We start from the raw sequence: 19627 nt of genomic DNA on the forward strand, positions 1-19627 counted from the left end.
TGTTATTGCATTTCTTTAACAAACTGAGTTGCTTTCTACTGGTTTAAAATATTTCCATATATTACATGTGTTTTGTTACTATATTAAGTTAAGTTATTCATGAGTTGAGTAAAGCCAAGGTAAGTGTTCCTTTCAGAATCCTTTCAAGCTTACGTTATGTTTTAGTTTTCCCTCGCATACTCGTACATTCAATGTACTGACGCAATTTGGCCTACATCATTTCATGATGCAGACACAGGTAACCAGGATCAACATCCAGCGTCTAGTTGATCCAATTGAGCTCAGAGTCAGTTGGTGAGCCTCCTTGCTTTCCAGAGGACTCCTTTTACATTGATTTTTAGTATTCCAGTTGTTAGGATGATCGGGGGTCTTGTCTCGACATCCCTCTTTGTTTTAGAGGCTTCAGAGACAAGTAGTTATAGTTCTTTAGTCTTGTATTTCAGATGTTTTGCTATGAGACTTGAGTAGCCATTTTGGCATGTTTGAATGTTTTCCTTAAAGACATTCTATGTTTAAATTATACGTTCCTTTTTAGACTACTTCTTATGTTTAAGTCTTCCGCTGAGTAAGCAAGTCAAGCCAAGGGTTCGCTTGGGGCTAACAATGGTTCTCGAGTGTCAGTCCCGCCTAGTGTGTAGACTTGGGGCGTGACATGCAACTTCATCAACAACACATAATCAAGAAGTAACATCAACTCCAAGCTTAAACATATTCAAACATTATTTCATAAGGTACACATGTTAATCATACTCAAATGCACATTTCATGAAGAAATCAACCAAAGCTACATCAAGTTCTCAAAAGCAAGTTTTCATAAGCATGCATGTATGAAAAAACATGAGAATGAATAAGATATGAGGATGAGCCACGATGAACTAAATACCTCTAGCTAGAATAGGGTCGGAGGAAAAGAGATGGGGATAACGGGTCATCATATTGGTCTAGCTAGAATAGGGTCGGAGGAAAAAAGATGGGGATAACGGGTCATCATATGGTCTCGGCCTCCCAAGTAGCATCCTCAATTTTTTGATTCCTCCATAAGACTTTCACAGATTTAACTTCTTTGTTTCTCAACTTCTAAACTTGCAAGTCCAAAATCTCAATCTAAACTTCTTCATAAGAAAGACTCTCCTTTATATAAAGACTCTCCAAGGGCACAATGGACTTCAGATCACCAACACAATTCTTGAACAAAAAGATATGGAAAACCAGATGTACTGATGCTAAGTCATTAGGCAAATCAAGTTCATAAGAAAGTTTCCTTGAATTGAAGGAAAATGTTCATAAGCAAAAACTGAGGGCTTTTGAACAAGGGGGAGATGGTGTATTAAAGTATAAAGGTACATTGTGTGTACCAAGGGTGGATGAACTCGAAGAGAGGATCATGGAGGAAGCTCATAGCTCCAGCTACTCTATCCATCCGGGTTCCACAAAGATGTATCGTGACTTGAGAGAAGTCTATTGGTGGAGTATTATGAAGAGGTGTATTGCAAAGTTCGTTATTAAGTGCTCGAATTGACAACAAGTTAAGGTAGAGCACCAGAGGCCCTGTGGTATGACTCATAGATCTTCCAAAATGAAAGTGGGAAATGATCAATACGGATTTCATTACTGGGTTGTCACCGCAGGCAGCATTATTTTGTTTAGGTGATTGTAGATTGTATGACTATATCATCCTATTTATTGCCGGTAAAGACTACCTATTTAGTAGAAGATTATGCAAGATTATATATTCAAGAGGAATTCAGAATTCATGAAGTTCCGGTGTCCATTATTTCATATAGAGGTGCGTAATTTACCGCACAATTCTGGAAGTCTTTCCAGAAAGGTTTGGGTTCGAAGGTAAATTTGAGTTCTGTTTTCCATCCTCAGACTGATGGTCAAGCAGAGAACACAATTTAGACTTTAGAGGATATCATGAGGGCATGTGTGATCGATTTCAAGGGTAATTGGGATGATCACTTACCTCTCATTGAGTTTGCTTACAACAACAGTTATCACTCTAGCATCCAGATGACTCCTTATGAGGCTCTTTATGGGAGAAGATGTAGATATCCTATTGGATGGTTTGAAGTTGGTGAAGCTGGGTTGATAGGGCCAGACTTGGTTCATCAAGCCATGGAGAAAGTGAAGATCATTCAATAAAGGTTGAAAACAGTGCAAAGTCACCAGAAATCCTATACAGATGTTAGGAGAATAGAGTTAGAGTTTGAGGTGGACGATTAGGTTTATTTGAAGGTTTAACCCATGAAGGGTGTTATGAGGTTTGGAAAGAAAGGGAGGCTTAGTCCCCGGTATATTGGTCCTTACAGGATATCCAAAAGGATTGGCAATGTAGCATATGAGTTGAAGTTACCGCTAGAGTTAGCAGCAGTCCATCCAGTATTCAACATTTCAATGTGGAAGAAGTGTATGGGTGATCCTTCACTTATTATACCTACTGAAAATATTGATATTAAAGACAACCTATTTTATGAGGAGATTCCCGTTGAGATGCTTGATCGTCAGGTTCGCAGGTTGAGAACCAAGGAGGTGGCACAGTCAAGGTCTTATGGAGGAATCAGTTTGTTAAGGAAGCTACTTGGGAGGCTGAAAAGGATATGAAGAAGAGATACCCACATCTCTTTTCTTCAGGAGAAATTCCAGACCAAGGTAATGATTTTTGTAAAACACAGCTTTTAATTGACATGCTCTTTTATGTTAAATTGCATGTTGGGTGTTTGAGCTGGATGTTAGATATTGCCACCCTTAGTTATAATTAGAGTGATCTCATTCGAGGATGAATGTTCTGAAGGGGGAGATATTGTAACACCTCGATCTTAGAAAGAACTAATTTTAGCAAGAACCAATTTGGAACGAGCTAAATTGACAATTTTGCTAGTCTTCAATTGTGAGTTTTGGGTCAACTTCGAACGACCATAACTTTCAGTGCAGGATGATTTAGGTGGCCCATAATATATAAAATGAAAGATCTTTGAATCCTCTTTCAAACGCCACCTAAATTTCTAAATTCTGAGTTTGGATGAGAGAGATATGCCCGTTTGAATTCAGCATGTCCGATTAAGAAAAGTTCATCTGAATTGAAGAGAGATATTTTGGTCTTTTCCTTACCCCATCAGCTTTAAACATTTTTAGTAATATTTTAGAGGTCTAAACTGACTTAGATTAGTTTTCACAATTCATAAATATGCTTAGGATTTTAGAAAGAAATTCAAGATGAGAAAAAGGGAGAAGTTCAAGCGTTTATTAAAGATTCTTGTGATCTTCGAGGGATTTCGCCAAGGATTTTATCCTAACAAGGTATGTAGATTTTCATAGTGATGAGTTAGTTCACCCACATGCCAATTATGAGTTTTTTTTTTTACTATTTTCATCCATAAGATTGGGTATATTGAGTTCTTGATAAGTTTCTTAAAGTTTCTGTTTCATTCTTTGATATGAGGTTTTGTTGAGTTATTGTGATGAGGATCTTGTGCTTGGGTATTGTTCTTGAGTAATTTAGAGTGGATTTTGTTGTAATTATGTTGGGTCTAACAATCCAAAAGAATTTGAGGGAAACCGTTCGATTCAAGGGAGTTAGACAAGAAACAGAAACAAGAAAATTCGTCAAAAATCTGGGCAAAGGGTGGGGGCGCCGCGCCACTCAGTGCGCCCCAAATCACCTTCTGTAGTTTAGGGGTTGGCGCCTTGCGCCACTTAGTGCGCCAGGGTTGCTAGTTCCCCTGCCCTTTCATCCTTTATTCCACGTGCGTTCCATCGAATCATACATATGTTCTATACTTGATATCCACATTTAAATATCTTCATTTATCCTTGAGAGATCATGCATGTCCAAGTCATAACTTTTGAATTCATAATTCAAGTTCAAGATAGAGTTAAGAGTAAAGTTCGAGGAAGTTCTTTTGAGTCATTTGACAAGTCTTTTGCAAGACTTTAAAACTTGTTTTAAGACTTGAATATTTGAATATGAGGATGAGGAGAGTTGAGTTTATTTTTTTCAAAATGAATATATAGGAACTAAGTAATCCCAAGAGTAAATGTTTTTCTATTTAAAATGAGAGGAAACTTTGATTTCCAAATGATTAGATGAGGAGTTTTTGAGCACTATCTATTTTAAGAGAACCTTTTGAGTAATAAACTTTAAGTTTGAGGATGAGTAAATGTTTTTAAACATATGAGCATGAGTCATATTATTGGGAGTACTATTGAGCACCAATATGGGGACGAGTTCAAACAACTCAAAGTCCTCATAAACCATGTATGCCAACATGGGTAGAAAGGGTCATACTTTTTAGATGACTCCTTATTGCCTTTGAAGCATAGTTTAGTGGATCCACTTAGTTGAGGATGTCTTATACTCCGGCAAGGTATATGACAGTTTTGGCAGCGTGGGCAAGATGTTGTATCATCACGTAGCTCATAGTGATGGTTGTCGGTTAGAAAATCTCTCAAATAAGAGTAAAAGAGTTATAATTGTATTTTTAAATACATGGAGTTATTATTTATTGTTATAAAATATTTATTTATAATGCATCTCTATTGTTACTTTTATATTGAACTGAGTTGATTAATTCTGGGTTTAAGTATCTTTGAGTATCCTTGAGTTGAGTTGAGTCGAGATGAGGTGAGTATGTTCTTCCTTTTTATTAGTTCAAGCTTATGTTTGTTTGTTAAAGTTCTCATTACATGCTCGTACATTCCATGTACTGATGCCATTTGGCATGTATCTTTCATGATGCAGATATAGGAGTTTGAGGTCATCAACAAGTGCACCGTTGATACCACTTTCATTCCCAGAGTTGCTTTGGTGAGCCTCCTTGGTTCCGGAGGATTCCCATTTACTTTTCAGTTTTGTTAGAATGTCGTGGGTCTTGTCCTAACTTCCTTCATTTTCATTAGAGGCTTCATAAATAGTAGTGTTTTGAAGAGTGTTTTCCATTTCTTTTGTTAAATGCTTAAAACTTGAGTTGAACAGTTATGTTATTGAGTATTTCAGACTATATTGAGTTAAACTAATTTTAGTTATGATGTCCTTATGAGTTTATTTATATTTGAGGGTCCTTTATTGTTGAGTAAGTCTTCCACTAAGAGTTAAGCCAGGCCAAGAGTTCCCTTGGAGCCAACAATGGCTCTCGAGTGCCGCTACGTCCAGGGCGTAGGCTCGGAGCGTGAAAAACTTGGTATCAGAGCATAGAGTTCAAGAGTCTTGGGATGATTATGAAGTCGTGTCTGTAGAGTCTTAGTTATCCGTATAAAGAGTGCCACATCCACAATTAGGAGGCTACGACATTTAGGAACTATCTCACTTTTTTCATACTCTTTTCTTGCGATAGAGTTCAACTCTATAAAAGTTTATTTCTAATTCACACTTTCTTGTATCTTTCAGATCATGCCTCTATGAAGAGCTGTTCGAGTTCGTCCTGCTATAAGGACTATTGATTCTCAGGATCAAGGGGTCTCCAACGCACCAGAAGTGCAACCCCAAAGAGAGGTCACTAATGCTGAGTTTCGGGATGCTATGCGGATGTTAAGTCAAGTTGTGACCAACCAAGCTGGGCAACAAATAGGGAATAGACAATTGTGGCTCACACATCCAGAATCTGTGAGTTCTTGAGGTTGAATCCTCCAGAATTCACCAATTCAAGTGTCACCGAGGATCCAAAAAACTTTGTGGAAGAGTTGTAGAAAGTGTTTGAGGTGATGTATGTTACAGATACTGAGCGTGTGGAACTAGTTGCATACCAAATCAAGGGTGTTGCTAGGACTGGTATGGCCAATGGAAGAAGAGTAGAGATGAAAGGACACCAATTGTGAGTTGGGATGTGTTTGAAGAGGCCTTCTTGGGGCGTTGCTTTCCTGTGAGCTGAGGGAGGCAAAGGTAAGAGAATTCATTAACTTGAAGCTGGAATCCATGAGTGTGCATGAGTATAGCCCCAAGTTCACTCAATTGTCCCGCTATGCTCCGGAGATAGTTGTTCATATGAGGAGCAGGATGAGCTTATTTGTGTCTGGGTTGTCTCGCTTGTCAAGTAAAGAGGGCAAGGCAGCTATGCTGATAAGAGACATGGACATAGAAAGGCTTATGATCCATATGCAATAGGTTGAGGAAGATAAGTTGAGAGATAGAGAGTAGTTCCGGAATAAGAAGGCCAAGACAACAGGTAATGAGCCTGGGCACCAGAAGAGCAATGTGAGCCGGTCATCCTTTCAACAAAAGCTAAATGGACCTGTTCCATCATCTGTTAATGCACTTGCACCAAAGAACAGAGGTGATTTCAAGAATCAGAATTCTCAAAGCTTCAGAGCTAGACCTGCATAATCTCAAGGAAGTGTGGCACGAGGTAATTGGACTCCTGCATGTGCTATGTGTAGTAGTAACTACCTAGGAGCGTGTTGTGATGGCTCCATTGGTTGCTTCAATTGTTGTCAGAATGGTCACTTCATGATAGAGTGTCCTAAGAACAGGCAGGGTAGTGGTAATGGAGGCAATATAGTCCAATCTTCTTTAGTGGCTCCGCCAGACAGAGTTGCACCTAGAGGAGCTACTTTAGGGACAGGCGGAGAAGCAAATCGTATGTAGCTATCACCAATCGCCAAGATTCATAGAATTTACTTGATGTTGTTACTGGTATGATCAAAGTCTTTACTTTTGAGGTATATGTGTTGCTTGATCCAGGTGCGAGTCTATCTTTTGTGACTCCATATATTGCTATGAATTTTGATATTCTTCCCGAACAACTTCTTGAGCCCTTCAGTGTTTTCACAGCTGTTGGTGAGTCTATTGTAGCTGAGAGAGTTTATCGTGATTGTACAATTTATGTCAATCACAAGGACACTATGGCTGACTTAGTCGAGTTAGATATAGTGTACTTTGATGTTATTCTAGGTATGGACTTGCTTCATGTTTTTTATGTCTTAGTTGATTGTAGAACTCGACTAGTCAAGTTCCAATTTCCTAATGAGCCACTTATAGAGTGGAGGAGTAGTTCAACAGTGCCTAAGGGTCATTTTTTTCATACCTTAAGGCCATAAATTTATTTTCCAAGGGGTGCATCTATCACTTAGTGCAAGTTAATGACTCAAGTGTTGCGATGCCACCTATTCAATCAATTCTAGTTATGAGTGAGTTTTTAGAGGTCTTTCTAGATGATCTTCCTCGAGTCCCTCCTGAGAGAGAAATAGACTTCGGTATAGATATTATTCTTGATACTCGACCTATTTCTATTCCGCCATATAGAATGGCTCTTGTTGAGTTAAAAGAGTTAAAAGAACAGTTGAAAGACCTTCTTCATAAAGGTTTCATTCGACCAAGTGTCTCACCTTGGGGAGCTCCGGTCTTATTTGTGAGGAAGAAAGATGGTTCTCTTAGGATGTGTATTGATTACTGTTATGTCGTAATTTTACTGTCTTTAGAAAAAATCCCTTTTTGAAATGTTCTAAGTATAAAACAATATGAGAAACAATACTTAGAAAAGAGTTACCGCTTAATTTTTTAAAGAAATTAAGAAAACTTAATTTAAAAAGACTCTAACAGATTGAGTCTTTATAAATTTAGAGAAAATGGGTAAGAGGTTCTCATTTACACTTCAAGAAGGTTTTAAAAGCATTTGAAGTGCCCGCTAACACGCGGTTATCCTACGACTTGACTTAAATATTTTTTGACTAATTTTAGGAAAATGATTTAACATAAAAAGATAATTTACATATTTGATTAACTTTGAAAAAATAATCAAAGAAAGAACATTTTTAAATTTTTTAAGAAAAGAGGACCTTAATTGAAACATTTGAATTTAATTACAAGTGATTAGAATCTTAATAAAACTAGACTAATTAGAATTTATTTGACTTATTTTATAAAGGGAAACTTACATAAATATAATATATTAATAAAATAATTACCATTTGTAGCAATAACATTTTTTTTTCACTTGATCACTTTTAATATATTTATAATACAATTTTAATTCATATTACATAGAACAATTTACAAAACACATATAATACAAGTTTTATTGATAGATAATACATTTATCACACATTTTAATACACTTATAATACAATGTGTCAATTTCTTACCAAACAAACATAATATATTTTAAAACAGTTATAAGACATATATATTGCATACATAATTCACTTTTAATACACATTGCAAATTTATCATAGTATTGCTACATGTTGCTATAAATGATAATAAATAAATAAAATATCGCTAAAATTAGTAATTATTTTTAAAAGGTATCCATTCAAGTAATCTTTCCTTTTAAAAATAATCATTTGAACTAATTTAGTCGATAAACCTAAAAATCATTTTAAACTAATTAAAGATAAGTGAAAGTTTAGACTAAAAAATATTTGAATAAGTAAAAAAAGAATAAAGAGTTGATGGAATAAAATTTAATAAAGTAAACCAACACAAAGAAAATAGTTCATCTTTTGGGGAATTCAATTAGGTTAACTAACAATTTTAAAGTTAATAAAAAAAACAATAGATAATCACAATCAAATAAGTAAAGAGTAAAGGAGTAATTTATTATGCGCCCTTCTTGGGCAGTTATGTTTGGGCTTTCGCTCCATTTTTGCCCTTGAAATTCTGTGTATACACCAAGTGTATACTGTTGTATACAGGTCGCGTCTTGGCCTATTTTCCAGTATATTGGACTGTATACCAACTGCATACAATCCACTTTGACGCCACCAACATGTATTTTTATTTTTGTCCATGTATTTATGTATTACGACCTGTACATCGGTGTATATTTAGTGTATACAAGCTGTTTTTGGACTTTCCGAGATTATGTTTCATCTTTTCTGCTCTAAGTTTCAGCTTCCAACGATCCAAATAGAAGAGAGACTGACTCGAAAAATCTCAATGATATGCAAGGGTGGAGTCCAAAATAGACTCGAATTGATCATATGCACCGAAAAAAGAGAAAAGAAATAATATCTATGGGCGGTTTAACAAACTCAACTGAAAATATCATCACATACAAGGGATATGAATTGAATTTCACAATACAACAGTGCTTTAAATCATATGCTTTAACATGGACATGCTTAGTTGGAAACAATCACAGTAATTTGAAAATGGACACATGATTGCTTGGTTAAGATATTTGTTTATAAAGCTTGATCAAAGTGAAGCCTTTACAATACTAAGATTAATCAATGATGACATCCAATCATATTTAAATCTACTAAAAGGGGGTCCTGCTAACACTCACAAATATGCCTAATTAGATAAGAGATTTAAATAAGACCCTAAGTCATGCTTAGACTAACTAAGTCACACTCACACATAGCATTAGATTTTAACACAGAGAATTGGAATAGGCATTTTTTTTTAGATCTTCCAGTAACAACAAATGTAAAGAGAGAAGTCTAAGAAAATAACCAAACTTCAAAATATAGGCAGTGATTAACCAATGCTAACATAGAACAAAACAATGCTCATAAATAAGCTTCCTCTCTGACATATAATAACTCCAAAACAGTGAAAAGAAGATGATTATTACGGAATAAAATAAAATTTAATCAACTTTGAATCAAATAAGATAGCTACTGCCAACCAGTTATTTAATCACATTAGCACAAAATCAAGTTGAAACAATGTGAAACAACTACAGTTAATCTTGAAATTCCACATGAACAGATCAACAAGAATCAAAAGGCTTAAATCGAAACTAGGCTGTAATAGGGAAGCTAAGCACGAACAAAAGAAGAAAAAATCAAATAGGAAGAGATTACCTTTTGCCGAGCAGCGTTACGGGATGAAACAAGACTTTGAAGACGATTCCACCACCACAAGTCAAACTCCGGCAAACTTTTCCTCTGTTATATTTAAGGATGAAACCTTGTGGTTTTTCGAAGTGGGAAAATTATACCTCTTAAGGGTTTCAGCCCCCTCTAGAACAATGAAGAGATATGGGTATTTATAGAGGGAAATTAGGGCAGAAAATGGGGGGAAATCGGATGGAAAAGTTGAAATTTGAAAATCAAATTCTTCTCAAGAGATAAGGTTGAGAGTTGTCCATTATACCAATTCTCAACGGATTGATAGTTTCGATCAAGGAGGATGAGGTTACGAAATTTCAATACCTCACGATTCTTAAATGGCTCTTGTACGAGAGGATAAGGAGAGGGAGAGGGACGTGTTGGGCTCGAGGTCGCGATTTTGCTGTTGAATTTCTGGTTTCATTTTGAACTGCTGGAATGGAATGGGTTTGGGCTGGGTCAGCTATTGGGATGAAGCATGTTGTTGGTTGTACGTTGTTGGGCATGTTTCTTGATAGAAGAATTGGAGTGTGGGCTGGGTCTTTGCAGATTGAATAATGGGTTGTAGTTGTAGCTAGGCTAAGAATTGGGAAATGGAAGCAAAGAAAAATAGGTCGAAAGAATTGGGTCCAAGATTGGAGGCAACAAAATGGTTAGGATTACAATTGGAGAGATGACCCAATTATAGCCAATTGTAGTTAATAATTTAGCCAAATTGAGTTAGTTAGTAAATTTGACTAAAACTTAAATAAGACGAATTAATGATAATTAATTAACGAGCTTCTTAATCTTAACGAAATAAAATAATTAACTTAATTATAAATTATTTTTTTTCAAATATATAAATTGTTATATAACGAAACTAATTAACCAAATATTTAAGAAAAACTTAAATACTTTTGAGACGATTTTCGAATATTCATAAAATGTACTAATTATGTACATAACTATATAAAACATATATATTATATAAAAATTATGGCGAAAAAAGGAACGAAAACTATTTAAAAATAACTTGTAAACTATTTTTTTTAAATTATTTTCTGAAATTTTAAAACTAATTATTTTAAATCGTTTGAAATTAAAGAAGCTCGATGATTAATTTATATTGTGTAGGGAAAAAATTGGGTGTCAACAAATACCACCAATTGAACAAGGTTACTATGAAGAATAAGTATCCCCTTGTGAGAATTGATGATCTTTTTTATCAACTTCAGGGTGTCACTTTCTTTTCTAAGATAGACCTCAGATCGAGTCATCAACAATTGAGAGTAAGAGAGTGTGATATTCCAAAGACAACATTTAGGACCCGCTATGGTCATTATGAGTTTCTAGTCATGTCTTTTGGTTTGACTAATGCTCCTGCAACATTGATGGACCTTATGAACATAGTGTTTAAGCTTTATCTTGATATGTTTGTTATCTTATTCATTGATTACATTATGATTTATTCGAGGAATGAGGAGGATCATGCTAATCATCTCATAGTAGTTCTTCAAACTCTCAGAGATAGAGAGTTGTATGCCAAATTTTCTAAATGTGAGTTTTGGCTTGATTCGGTGGCGTTCTTAGGCCACATTGTTTTTGGTCAAGGGATTCGAGTTGACACTCAGAAGATTGAGGCAGTGCAGAACTGGCCTAGACCCACATCTCCAATTGATATTAGGAAATTCTTGAGATTGGCTGGTTATTGTAGAAGGTTTGTCAAGGGGTTATCATCTATTTCGTCCCCGTTGACAAAGTTGACTCAGAAGAAAACAAAGTTCCAATGGTCTAAAGGTTGTGAGAAAAGCTTTTAGGAATTGAAAATGTGGTTGACTACTGCTCTAGTGTTGACCTTACCGAAGGGTACACAAGACTTTGTTGTGTATTCTGATGCATCCAGAGTTGGACTGGGTTGTGTATTGATGCAGAATGGCAAAGTTATAGCTTAAGCTTCCAGACAACTTAAGATTCAAGAGAAGAATTACCCAACCCATGATCTAGAGTTGATTGTTGTAGTGTTTTCTTTGAAAATATGGTGTCACTATCTCTATGGTGTTCATGTTGATAAGTTCACTGATCACAAGAGTTTTCAGTATGTGTTCAGTCAAAAAAAGCCTAATCTCAAACAGTGAAGGTGGTTGGAGTTACTCAAGAATTATGACATGAGTATTCTCTATCACCTAGATAAGGCAAATGTTGTTGTTGATGCTTTGAGCAGGTTATCTATGGGCAGTACTTCCCATGTTGAGGAAGGCAAGAAAAAGTTAGCAAAAGATGTGCACAGACTTGCATGATTAGGAGTCCGGTTAATGAATTCCAACGAAGGTGGAGTGGTGGTAATGGATGGGGCTGAATCATCACTAGTGTTTGAAGTAAAAGAGAAACAAGACCAAGACCCTGTTTTGCTTGAATTAAAGGCAAATGTTCATAAGCAAAAAGTGAGGGCTTTTGAACAAGGGGGATATGGTGTATTAAGGTATCAAAGTAGATTGTGTGTACCAAGGGTGGATGAACTCCAAGAAAGGAGAATGAAAGAAGCTCATAACTCCATATACTCTATCCATTCAGGTTCCAAAAAGATATATCGTGACTTGAGATAAGTCTATTGGTGGAGTAGGTCGAAGAAATGTATGGCAGAGTTTGTTGTTAAGCGCCCAAAATGCCAACAGGTCAAGGTAGAGCACCATATGCCCTGTGGTATGGCTCAGAACTTATATCTTCTAGAATGGAAGTGGGAGATGATCAATATGGTTTTCATTACTGGGTTGTCGCGGTCCCGTAGGCAGCATGATTAGATTTGGGTGATTGTAGATCGTATGACTACATCAGCCTATTCCTTGTCGGTAAAGACTACCTATTCAGTAGAAGATTATGTAAGATAATAAATTCAAGAAGTAGTCAGATTTCATGGAGTTCCAGGGTCCATCATTTCAGATAAGAGGTGTGCAATTCACCGCACAGTTCTGAAAGTCTTTCAGGAAAGGTTTGGGTTTGAAGGTAAATTTGAGTATTGTTTTCCATCCTCAAATTGATGGTCAAGCAGAGCACACAATTCATACTTTAGAGGATATGTTCAGGGGGGAGATATTGTAACACCTCGGTCTTAGAAAGAACTAATTTTAGCAAGAACCAATTTCGAAAGAGCTAAATTGAGAATTATGCAAGTTAGTCTTCAATTGTGAGTTTTGGGTCAACTTCAAACGACCATAACTTTCCATACAAGATGAGTTAGGTGGCCCATAAGATATCAAATTAAAGATCTTTAAATCCTCTTTCCAACACCACTGAGTTTTCTAAATTCCACTTCAGATGAGGGAGATATGCCTATTTGAATTCATCCTATCTGATTAAGGAATGTTCATTCGAATTAAAAAGGGGTACTTGGTCTTTTCCTTACCCCATCAGATTTAAACATTTTTAGTAATATTTTATGGGTCTAAACTGACTTAAATCAGTTTTCACAATTCCTAAATACGTTTAGTGTTTTTGAGAGAAGTTCAAGAGGAGAGAAAAGGAAAAGTTCAAGCGTTCGTTCAAGATTCTTGCGATCTTCGAGGGATTTCGCCAAGGATTTGATCCTAACAAGGTATGTAAGTTTTCATAGTGATAGGTTCGTTCACCCACACACCAATATTGAGTTTATTTTATGATTTTCATCCATAAGATTGGGTATATTGAGTTCATGATGAGTTCTTAATGAGTTTCTTAAAGTTTTTGTTTCATTCTTTAATATGAGGTTTTGTTGAGTTCGCAATGAGGATCATGTACTTGAGTGTTGTTCTTGAGTAATTAAGAGTGGATTTTGTTGTAATTATGCTAGGTCTAAGAATCCAAAAGAGTTTGAGGGAAATCGTTCGATTCTAGGGGAGTTAGACATAAAATTGAAGCAAGAAAATTCATTAAAAATTAGAGAAAGGGGCGGGAGTCGCGCCACTCAATGCGCCCCAAATAGCCTTCTGTATTTTAGGGGCTGGCGCCCCGCGCCACTCAGTGCGACAGGGTTGCTAGGTACCCTACCCTTTCGTCCTTCTTTTCGTGTGCGTTCCCTCGAATCGTACCTATGTTCTCTACTTGATATCCACATTTAAAAATCTTCATATATCCTTGAGAGACCATGCATATCCAAGTCATAACTCTTGAATTCATAATTCAAATTCAAGATAATGTTAAGAATAAAGTTCGAGGAAGTTCTTTTGAGTCATTTGAAAAGTCTTTTGCAAACCCTTAAATCTTGTTTTAAGACTTGAGTATGAGGATGACGAGAGTTGAGTTTCTTTTTTTCAAAATCAATATATAGGAACTAAGTTATCCCAAGAGTAAATGTATTTATATTTAAAATGAGAGGAAACTTTGACTTCCAAATGAGTTCATGAGGAGTTTTTGAGCACTATCTCTTTTAAGAAAACCTTTTGAGTAATACTCTCAAAGTTTGAAGATGAGGAAATATTTTTAAACATATGATCATGAGTTATATTATTGGGAGTAGTATTGAGCACCGATATGGGGACGAGTTCAGACAGCTCAAAGTCCTCATAAATCATATATGCCAACGTAGGTAGAAAGGGTCATACTTTTTAGATGATTCCTTATTGCTTTTAAGCATAGCTTAGTGGATCCACTTAGTTGAGTAAGTCTTATACTCCGGCAAGGTATAGGACAGTTTTGGTAGCACGAGTGAGATGTTATTTCATCACGTAGCTCATAGTGATGGTTGTCAATTAGAGAATCTCTTGAATACGAGTAAAAGAGTTATTATTGTATTGTTAAATACATTGAGTTATTATCTATTTTTTTAAAAGCTTTCTTTATCATGCATCCCTATTGTTTTTTTTATATTGAACTGAGTTAAGTATTTCTGAGTTGGAGTAACTTTGAGTATCCTTGAGTTGAGTTGAGTCGAGATGAGGTGAGTATGTTCTTCCTTTTTATCATTTCAAGATTATGTTTGTGCTATAGAGTTCCCCTTACATGTACTGACGTCATTTGGCCTGCATCTTTTATGATACAGATACAAGAGTTCAGGGTCATCAACGGGCGCACCGTTGATACCACTTGTAGTTCCAAAGTTGCTTTGGTGAGCCTCCTTGCTTCCGGAGGATTCCCATTAACTTTTAAGTTTTGTTAGGATGTCGTGGATGTTGTCCCAACTTCCATCATTGTCATTAGAGGCTTCATTGATAGTAGTGTCTTGAGGAGTTTTTTCCATTTCTTTTGTTAAATATTTAAGACTTGAGTTGAACAGTTATGTTATTGAACATTTCAGACTATATTGAGTTAAACTAATTTTAGTAATGATGTCCTTATGAGTTGAGTTATATTTGAGGGTCCTTTATTGTTGAGTAAGTCTTTCGCGCTAAGAGTTGAGTCAGGCCAAGGGTTCGCTAGGGGCCAACAATGGTTCTTGAGTGTCGGCCACGTCCAGTGTGTAGGCTCAGGGCGTGACACAAATCCAATAAGGTTTGAATATCCGAAGGGGATAGAGGTGTAGGTCAACTCTTAACCGCATCTGTTTTCTTCACATCTATCTCAATACCCTTACCGAAAACTATGTGACCAAGAAAAGCCACAGATCTCATCCAGGGCTTGCATTTACTAAACATTGGAAAATGTTGTTGGTCCTTGAGGACTTGCAACACAATCTTAAAATGATCGGTGTGATCATCCCCACTCCTTGAGTAAATCAAAATATCATCGATAAACACAATCACAAACATGTCACGGTATTGTCTAAACACCCTATTCATCAAGTCCATAAATGCAGCCAGGGGATTAGTTAAACCAAATGATATTACCAATAACTCATAATGACTATACCGAGTCCAAAAAGCCCTATTCAGAATGGCATCATCCTTCACCCTTAATTGGTTATAACCCGACCTGAGGTCAATTTTAGAGAAGTAACTTGCTCCTTGGAGTTGGTCAAATAAATCATTTATCCTTGGAAGAGGATACTTATTCTTAATGGTAACCTTGTTCAATTTTCGGTAATTAATACATATGCGAAGTGAATCATCTTTCTTTCAAACAAACAAGACTGGATTAGCCCATAAAGAGATACTCAAGCCGATGAAACATTAGTCCAACAAATCATTCAATTAGTCTTTTGATTCCTTAAGTTTTGTTAGAGTCATATGGTATAGAGGAATAGATATAGGGTGTGTATTTGGGAGAAGGTCAATACTTAAGTCTATTTCCCTTTTGGGAGAAACACCTGGTAAATAATCGAGAAACACTTCTGGAAACTCATTTACAATGGGGACTGACTCAAGAGTAGGGGTCTCAGTATCCATATCCCTAACCCGAACAAGATGATAAATGAAACCCTTAGAAATTATTTTTATAGCTTTAAGACAAGAAACAACTGATCCTTAGGCATAAAATTTCCTCATTTCCATACTTGGACGGGTACATTTGGAAATTTAAACTTGACCATTCTGGTTCTACAATCAATAGAAGCATAACTAGAATAGAGTCAATCCATACAAAGAATAACATCAAAATCTAACATATCAAACTCTACAAGATCAACATGAGTGCCTCTATGGGGTAAGGAGACGGGATAACTTTGTAGACTCTCTTAAATATAATAGATTCACCAATAGGTAAAGAGACAGAAAAAGGGTCTATCAACACATCTGGAAGAACATCAAACCTCATAGCCATATATGGCATCACAAAAGACAAGGTAGAACCGAGATCAAGCAAAGGATAAACATCAATATGAAAGAATTTCAACATCTTGGTAACCACGTCGGGAAAACCCTCTTAATATTGACGAGTTTGAAGTGCATAAAATCAGTTTTTCTTTGGAGTACTTGAACCCAAACTACTAGGCACAACTTACCTACCATCCCTTCCCTTGTTATTTCTAGATGGGAAATCCCTCAAGCAGTGGCCACTCATATTCCCAGATGTTTCTTGCCACACTTTTGGCATGTGGGAACTGAAAATCCATTTCCACTACCATTTATGCATTAAGCCTTAAGGTTAGACACCTTTTATTTGTTGAAATTAGGAGCCGAAGCATTGGAGGAACCTTGACCAGAAAAAATATTTGGCAACCTAGAACAACGACGTTCATCAGACCTTGAATGTGATAAGTCAGCATCACCAATCTTTGCCCTGTTTGCCTCGCTAGACCTTTCCTTAAGTTTTTCCTCTTCAATTTGTTGAGCATGAATCATTAGACGAGAAATGTCAATCTCATTAATGAGCATAGCTATACGACATTCTTTAACTATCATCTCAGAAACTCACGAAACAAACTTGCTCATCCTGTTCCTAAGATTGGCAACCATAGTAAGAGAGTATCAAGACAATTGCGTGAACTTCAAGGCATACTCCTTCACACTCATATTTCCTTGAAAGAGGGTTAATGAATTTAAGTATTTTTGCTTCCCTCGTCTCAAAGGGAAATAACCTATCAAGAAAACCAACCTTAAACTTCTCCCAATTGAGAGAACCCGCATCAACTACCCTTTCTTCCTTCCATTGGTTGAACCAAACTTGAGCAACACCCTTAAGTTGGTAAGTGGCCAATTCCGCCTTTTGCACCAACGTCACTCATATGATCATCAACACCCTATATATCTCATCAATAAATTCTTGAGGATCTTCCTCAACCTTGGAACCATGAAACTCTAGGGATTCAATCTAGTGAAGTCTCTCACTCTAGTTCCCACCGTACCTACATTTGGGTTCACGGGCACCATGATATAACGTCTCAAATATACCTCATTCGATTCCAGGTTTAGATGCTCATTATCTAGTATAAAACCTAACAAGTAAGTTGGGGTCGAACCACAGGGAGGGGTACATGTTTAAATTCAATTATGAAGTTATACAGTGGTCTAAGCGGTTATAGGAATAAAAATTATTGAAAACATACAAACAATTTAAAGGGGTGACAACAAATGTCAGATGGGGAGTTTGTATTGTCAATTAACACCTGAAAAAAGTATGAAAATAGGGAAAAGCAATATTAAGAGAAATTCTCGGGATGTGATCGTTTATAAGCTAATTACGTTGTTTGGGTAATTGAAATTTAACAATAATAAGCAGAAATATTGTGGATAGGCTAGGGTTAAGTGCAATAGCTTTCTCTCGAACAACTATTAGGGTTAAGGCGATTTCTCTCAAACATCGACAAGCTAAAGAAGATAAACAACCCACAACCTTAATGCATCCACTCTCTCTAGCTTGAAGGGTAGAACTAAGTTTAGGGTTCACTCTCTCGAGCAGAACCTATACCAACCCAATACCTACAATCATCAATCAAAAGCTTTGGATCAAAAACCTCTCTCTTAAGCAAGCCAAGAACTCAAAATTAGAATTGCATTTGTTTACAATTCATAGATTAAAACTCAGCTAATGATTAAACCCACATTAAAACAACAATTTCATCATCAACTAACAATCCCCATAAGATAATTAAACAAATAAACATATGATCACACCCCAAGAATTAGGGTTTTAGCTACACATCATAAAAATAGAGAAACAATTACCAAATACATTAGCCATGATCTGGGTAAAGGTTCTCAAGTCTTTACAATGGTCCAAATTGAGTAAATTGAAAAACCCACTTGCAAATCTTCAAGTTTGAGCCTCAAAAGCTTCAAAGTCTACAATGGAACCCAAGAACTAACAGAAAACACTAACTCTCAAACTTAAGGATCAAAAACTATACTCAATGATAGCATGCGTGAAATTTCATTTTAAATTTCAATTTATAGTTGCCCAATTTTTGGCCTGAAAAGTCATTGGGCGAGATAAGTCAGGCTTAGCCGAACAGGTCATTGATCCATCATTTGCTCCAATCCATTGCCGGTTTGCATTGGTCATTTGTCCTCAGGGGTTCTGTGACTTTAGGTGATCAAGGTTGCCAGCACGGAGTCGTTCAACGATTCGCCGATTACCCATTTTTGTCGCCAAGTTGGTTCTTCCACAGGGCTGTCATGCTGGAACTTTGGGCAAGCTAAAGAGCCACTCGACGGTTCCCCGAGTGGTCTTGGCGATCACCAAGATCGCTTTTCTTCACTTCATCAGCTTGTTTACTCCTTTTTGCCTGGTAGTGTCCTTGCCTTTCTCCTTTGCCTACATACCTGCAAATCAACGCTTTAACATCAATTTATAGCGTAAATTAGGCATTTAAGGACACTAAAACTATAAAAACAAAGCCCTAAATGAGTCCAAATATCAGACTTATCAACGCCCCCAACTTAAACTTTTCTTGTCCTCAAGTAAAACTCTTCAAGATCAATCGGCTCAACAAAGATGTCTACAAACAGTGCTGCTCAAGACTCAACATGAATGCACACAAAAGGTTCAAACTACAGATACAATGCTCAATTGTGTACTCAAAGATTCAAATTGTGACTCACCATTATCAAGTGTACTCAAGCTCATAATGCTTGCTTCAAATGCAAGTTCAAGCTCAACAAAGGTACTCAAATTTCCTAACAAAAAAGATGATTCTACATTTACACAAAATTCTTCAAAAATTTAATGTCCCGGAATCATATACAAATCTCACACTCAAAAAGATGAACACATGCATGACTCCCTTATTTTTCAATCAACATTCGTTTCAGCTTACTAAAGATCACAAAGGTCTTTTTAAGGCTTGTAATGGGGCTGAGTGTAAATGTATGGTCATTTAGGCTTAGTGGCTTCAACCTTCATGAAGTATGGACTGAAAATCACTTTTTTTCCTTCTCTTTCACATTCAAACATGTTCATAAATCACCCCATTATTCAACTAAACATGAATCACCCGATACCCCATTTTCACTGTTTTCACAAACTTTATTTCATTTTCTTTTCTTTCTTCTTTTTCTCTTTCTTTTCTTTTACATGGAGGGGTTCC

The 19627-nt window shown here is 36.4% G+C and overlaps 1 pseudogene; it reads left to right on the forward strand.

Annotated features, from left to right (window-relative positions):
* Positions 1-1309: 1309 nt before the first annotated feature.
* LOC125873764 (uncharacterized) lies at positions 1310-18740 on the forward strand (annotated as a pseudogene).
* Positions 18741-19627: the final 887 nt, after the last annotated feature.

Source organism: Solanum stenotomum, chromosome 8, assembly GCF_019186545.1.
Source record: "Solanum stenotomum isolate F172 chromosome 8, ASM1918654v1, whole genome shotgun sequence".
In the NCBI taxonomy this organism is placed as follows: domain Eukaryota; kingdom Viridiplantae; phylum Streptophyta; class Magnoliopsida; order Solanales; family Solanaceae; genus Solanum; species Solanum stenotomum.